The sequence below is a fragment of the Asparagus officinalis genome, chromosome 6 (genome assembly GCF_001876935.1).
Source record: "Asparagus officinalis chromosome 6, Aspof.V1, whole genome shotgun sequence".
Lineage (NCBI taxonomy): Eukaryota > Viridiplantae > Streptophyta > Magnoliopsida > Asparagales > Asparagaceae > Asparagus > Asparagus officinalis.
This window is the reverse complement of record NC_033799.1, coordinates 1,633,840-1,640,424: the sequence shown is the minus strand read 5'-3', so window position 1 is coordinate 1,640,424 and position 6,585 is coordinate 1,633,840.

Here is a 6,585-nt window from a genome sequence, read left to right as displayed (position 1 = left end):
GGGCCTGTCAGTGATGTGTATAAAATCCCTGACAGGAATTCTGTCAGGGATAAACAACGCTGCTGGCAAGCCCGTCAGGGATATTATGTACATCCCAACAGGACAGCCCCTCAGTGATATGTATCCCTGACGGCATGCCTATCAGGGATGTTATATAATTAGCAAAAAATTTATGTTGATTTCATGCAAAATTTCCTATATACAATCCATGTGCTACATTCGAAATATATGCAATCCAAATTTCACAACAATCTCCACAACCATCTCGCATACGTTCAAATTTCACAAATTTCGTGCACTTTCCATAATTAGTATCTCGCATACATCCACACACTACATTCGAAATTTTTACAATCCAAATATCACAAACATTTAAAGAAACTTGCATACATTCAAATTTCACATTCTATAACTAATATCTCGCATATATCTACACTTACATTCAAAAATTTTACAATCCAAACTTCACAAATAACAAACCGCACAAATAATATGATAATCTCCTATACATCTCATAAAAAGATCTATATCCACATATATCATACGCACACACATACCCACATAAACAAGCGTCCATAAAAGATCAATATCCATACCCACATATATCTCACAGTTTCAATAAATAAGAGTTTAAGGATATAAAGCATACATACATATCATAACCCTCCCATATAAAAGATGTCTAAGATACAAAAAAAAAAAATTAAAACTAACTTAGTCAGGTCATTCACATTGCCATCATCTGCATTGCCATTGGCGGCTCCATCCCTCCGACTCATGCTCCCAATGGCATCATCTTTATTCTAAAAATAAAATAATCTAAATTAAGACTTACGCATTTAATGTTGTGTGTATAATCATGTTTTACGTATATAAATAAGTATACATGTCTACTACTCTCTCCTACCGATAAATGCCTTTTGAAAGGCCAAAAGTTCACAATATGCGTTTGCAACTGAGTAGGAATCCAACGTCTACAAGATTTCATTATTTACCTGAAAACCATCGCAAAAGTAATAGTAGGGTGTATCACTCGCATAAGCTCCTCCTTAATATCCTCCCATAACTCCTCGGCAATCTGACCATCCAAAATATTCATCACTGATGTAACAAGCTGCATCGCCTGCTGAGTGCAATCCTCCTGCGGCATATAAGAGGGTACCTCCGAGGGCATCGTCGATGGTGTCGAGATCAATGGAGGCTAGAATGGTGTAGACAACCTCTGAACTCCCACTCTCATCCACCTGGTCCTCCCCTTTTTGGAAAGTTCACAAACTAAATGGCTCACATTATAATTCTTCTCTCTAGTCAGGGGCTCCTGGCTCTGTACAACAACCTCAGCATACGTGTTTTCCAATGCTTCCTAAGAGTCAAAAAATATGAATATACAAATTAGCATTTCAATAATAAAGATAATGTAAACCTTCAAGATTAGTTTCAGTATTATGTAATTTATTCAAATAGAGTGAAAGTAAATACAACGTTAAACTACCTGTATATTCTGGGCTAGTTGTAGCTTTTTCTTCTTCTCCTTGTCGTCATCATAGCCTTCTTAAAGTAAACCATCATCCTCCTATGCAATTCAGGAAGCGGGATAAAGTGGACGTTCTGAGATTTATAAATTTAATTATTTATTAGTTTCAGTTATCAAATATTATTGGAAGCGGAGAGAATATATAGAAGATTAAAATATTTTATACCATTGTCCTACAAAATTGATCCTCAATCTGGGCAAATGAAGTAGTCCCTGTATAATGATCGTAATCTTTCCTCAATCGGGTTTGTTGATTGCTCTGACATTTTTTCTTCAATAAGAACAAAGAGAATTTTAGTACAATCTACAATATACAATGAAATATACCAGTATATTCAAATAAATAACTTTTTTGTATGCAATTTCTATTAAATATAACAACATTTGCATAGTAATAACTTATTTTTGGTAATACCTTTGCTTTATAAGCATAAGCTCGATTTAATTATTCAAATGATATCTAACTAATCATCTATACTAGCTTAAGGCTTTTTGGTTTTCTTAAAAATTTTGCATTTATACATGTTAACCTGGTGATCCTCCTGCCCCCATAATAATAGAAGTGCAGCTAATTGATCTGGGTCAATCCTCGGATCTCGCTTGTAGATCCTCTCCTAGTTCACACTATAACTTTCAAAATATTTCTTCTTTATCTCTTGTCTCCACACTCGAAGAGCATGCTTGAATTTTCCCATGTATCCAAACAAAAAATCCTACCCTACGTGATTGTCTTCGATGTTCAAATATCTCTAAATATAAGCATATAGTTAAGTAAGACCAATCGATTAGATAAGTAAAATAATTAAAAAAGAATAGTTTAATTTACCGAACAATCTCGATATATACTCTCCAAGACATGAAAGTGCTTCTCCTCAGCCTCGTAATATGGATTAAGACAATCACTCCTCCGTATTAAACATCCAAGATATGAGGTGAAGTTGTTAGCCAATTGTCTGGTGGGAATCCCACTGTGTCCCCACCTTACAATTGCACGAAAGCCATCTAGTGATAATTTCTTTTTAAACCCACTTCCATTGTGTCCTTTTTTTCTTGAAAAGCTTATCTCCTACAATAATGGAAATTTTTTTTGTTATGCATTATAATATTGGACAAGCATTTAGGGTATCTATAGTAACTAAACAATATAAATTTATAAGTCAATTTACCAAATCTCTGTCTGATTTAAGCTGTAGCATCAGCTAGTATATCATCAATTTGCGGCCTCCAATCATCCAACTACTTTTTAGCCAATTTATATTTCTGCATCTGCTTGAGTCTGTACCCCTCTGCAGATGCTGGTAAATGCTTTTTAGCTAATCAAGTAGATGTTAAAATTAGTTTAATTAGAGTCTTAGACTTATGGTAATATAACAATGGTTGTATTAATGTTATTTAAGGATAAAGTCCAATTTAATTTGAATTGGATTAAAATGATAATACGACTAAAGTTATTTTAGTTAGGATGATAGACTCAAGTCATATAATATTATTACCATTAAGCTTTTTTTTATTGAATATTTTTATAATACTATTTAATATGGTTAGTTAAGACTAAGAGCTAAGGTTGATTTAAAGTAAAATTAGTTTAATTAAAATTAGGAGTAATGGTTGACGTTAGTTTATTTAAGATTCTACAATTAGGGTAATGTTTTTTGGATTAGGATTATAAATATTAGTATTGGATTATTTTCAATAGTTAGTTCATAGAGTTAGGATTAGAGTTATATATATTTAAATTAATTAATTAGATTTAGGATTAAGATCAAATTTGAGTAAAAGTTAGTTGAATTAGGAGGGTAATTGACTTGGTTAAGGAGTTCAAGGTAATAATTAGGAGTACTAGTTGATTAATTTTTGTTCAATTAGGGTTATCAAATTAGGAATAGTCTAACTAAAGTTTGGTTAGTACTATTATATATGGGATTAGGGTAAGAAAAAGCGATAAAATTAGTTTAATTAGGGTTCTGTATATAGGGTAATGTGATTAGGGTTACTATTAGGATCATATTAGGTTGATAAATTTAATTGAGTTATTAAAGTTAGGATTAAAATAAATTATTGAGTTATCAAAGTTAAGATTAAAGTTATTAAAATTAAATTAGTTAATTAAAGATAGAAATATGCTAACTTTTTTATTATAGTTAGTTGAATTAGAGTTATATACTTAAGTAGATAAGTTTAATTGATTAGATTTGAGGAGAACTAAATTTAGGGTTAGGATTATCAAACTTAAAATAATATTATATATGAAATTTCTTAAAATAGTATTATATATGGGATTTGGGTGAAATAGAAACTAAAATTAGTTTAATTACGATTCTATGCTTAGGATAATGCTATTGGGGTTATGGTGAGTTTAATTAGGGTTTTTTATTTCAATTTTGATAATAGGAGCAAACTACCCATAATATTGTAATAAAAATGTGAAATTAGCCAAAAATATTATCTTGAGCAGATCGGTGTTGACGGCGGTGAATTGGTGATGGCGAGGCGGCGGAGTCGAGACGCGGTTGACCACTCAGAGTTGGTGTGGATGGACGGCGCGGTGGCAGGAGTCAAACTGCGGCTGACGCGCAAGAGGACGAGGACGCGAACATGACGCGGAGGGATGACGGCGTGATTTATTCTGGCGTCGGCGTGCAACATACGGCGTGTAGCAGATTGTGGGGGTGCAAGGTGCGGGAAAGTTTCTTAAGGGGGGGGGGGAGAGATGATATAGGTTAAAAAGTTATTTTTTTTTTGGCCACGCGGGGGAGGGGTATTGCCCCATTAGAACGGCTATTCCTGTGACGGCCTCCATGCCCTCAGAGAATGCTCAGGTACAAAGTTTATTTTTTTTTGGGGGGGGGGGGGCTTTAGGTAGCAATTGGGCGAGGGAGGGGAGGGGATATTTACCCGGCCATTTGCACGGCTACATTCCCTGACGCTCATGCCTCAGAAATGTATACATTGGCTGAGGCAAATACTAGTCGGGGATGTTGCCATAAGCAATACAACGATTTCTACTAATGCGTTAATCTAACCCTACATTAACTAAGCTACATTGATTCTGCTAGCTTGTTTCTAATATTATTATTATTACTATTACTATTATTATTATTTTCTTTTAATGGACAGCTGCCTCAAGATAAAAGCATTTACTTCAGAACCTTCTAGATGGGGCGTCGGCCCATTGGGTTCAAGTTCCTAACCCAAAAGAGAAATAACAACTAGGTGTAAAAATTATAAGAGAATATTTTTGGCAAAATAAATGCATACAAGAAGCTAAGAGCATCTCCAACAGCTTCCCCATTTTATTGGTATTCTCACTTTTGGAGAATTTTTGGCTTTTTTTTGGTCCAACAGATTCCCCATCTCATTCCCCAAAATAGGGATGGATGAGAAAAAAAGGGGAGTCTTCCCCAAATCTGGGGCATTCTTCAAATATTTGGGGAAAGCTTTATCATAAATGCAGCACGTTCTTCAAAACAAGATGGAGGAGAAAATAAATATAAAACAAAATCTGTAATTACAAAAAAAAACATTAGGGCAATTCCAATGCATAAGAGCATCCCAAAATAAGGATGTAGGAATATTTTTATTATTGTAATAAATGCAGGATTCTTTAAAATGGGGAAAATGTTGAAGTTGGAGCAAAAATAATTTGGAGAATATGCCTTTTGCTTCTCCATTTTAGAGAAATTTTTGGGGAAACTGTTGGAGATGCTCTAAGAGATGAAAGTAGTCAAAAAGGATAGCTTAAATTACACTTCCGTATTCCTAATTTTATAACATTTTTATAAGTTTGCACAGAAATGGATAGTATTTGGTGTACACGTGGACCAGGGATTAATGTTTGGGGGGACGCATGCAACAATTAGTAAATGCTAGGTAGAAGAAGCCACTAAAAGGGAAACAAATTAATTTAAAAAAATATATTTGAATTTAAAATCAAATTATCAAATGTAGTATCATTGGTGCTTTAGATTTGAAAGATATGTGAAGGTTTAAGAATTTAGAGAAGACTTTATCTGTCCCCCACTTTGATTTGATTATATAGGTGAAATTTAAATTTTAATCAACTACTATTTAATCTTAAGTAGACTCTAAAATGTTATTACTAGGATAAAAGGATACTGATTTTGTTAATTATCTACTAATCCTGTACGGCAGTAGTACAAGATGCTGAAAGTCAAATGAAAATTCCTAGGAATTTTGAATATCCAAATTTCTTAAAAAAAAATTTTTGACTGAAATATGTCGACATGAGAGTAATAATATGAAAATAAAAGTATATCTCATACTACTCGCTTTAAACTAACGTATTTCTTCTTCTATAGAACGCCACATGGCCTACAGAAAAATAAATCTGAAATTATTTTTTCTCTATGAGAAAGGGACAACTACAAATTTTTTCTCAACAAATGCCCAAAGTCAATGTATTGTAATTAAAAAAATGTAAAAGGGCCTTTCAGAAAACAAACTTATAACGCCTTAACGACGGACATTTTGGCGCTCTCTCTCTCTTCTCGTCGTCTTTTAACAGCCGTCTTCTCTCCTCTCTTCGACTTGAACCAGTGCGAATTTGTCGAAAAAGAAGCGATTTTTTTCATAAAAGTCCCATTTTTTCAAACAAATTACTGTAAAGCCGTTGAGATTCTCTGGATTTGGAGGGTAGGCTAGGGACTGATGGATCCTGAATCGGCTTCAACTTCGCCGGAGAGTCGCTCACCGGTAAGTTCGGTAGGTTGAGTGTTTTGTAATTTCTACATTTGAAGTTTTTCTTTGGTTTTTTTTGAGATATAGGCCGTTAAATGTCATCTGTTTGCAATGAAGTCCCCAAAACTTGATATTATGAAATAATTTATTCAAAATCCACTAGCTATCACAAATAAGTCCCTATAGTTTTCATCTGCAAGTTAACCCCAATGAAAATTTGCATATTGGACACAAAACTTGCACTTCATAATATAATATAATATTGTAAGCTTTAATTGGTTTTCGTACATACTGGGAACAAATATCTTTTTTTCTTGTCTTCTGTTTCTTCTTTTTTTCTGTTCTGTCTTTTT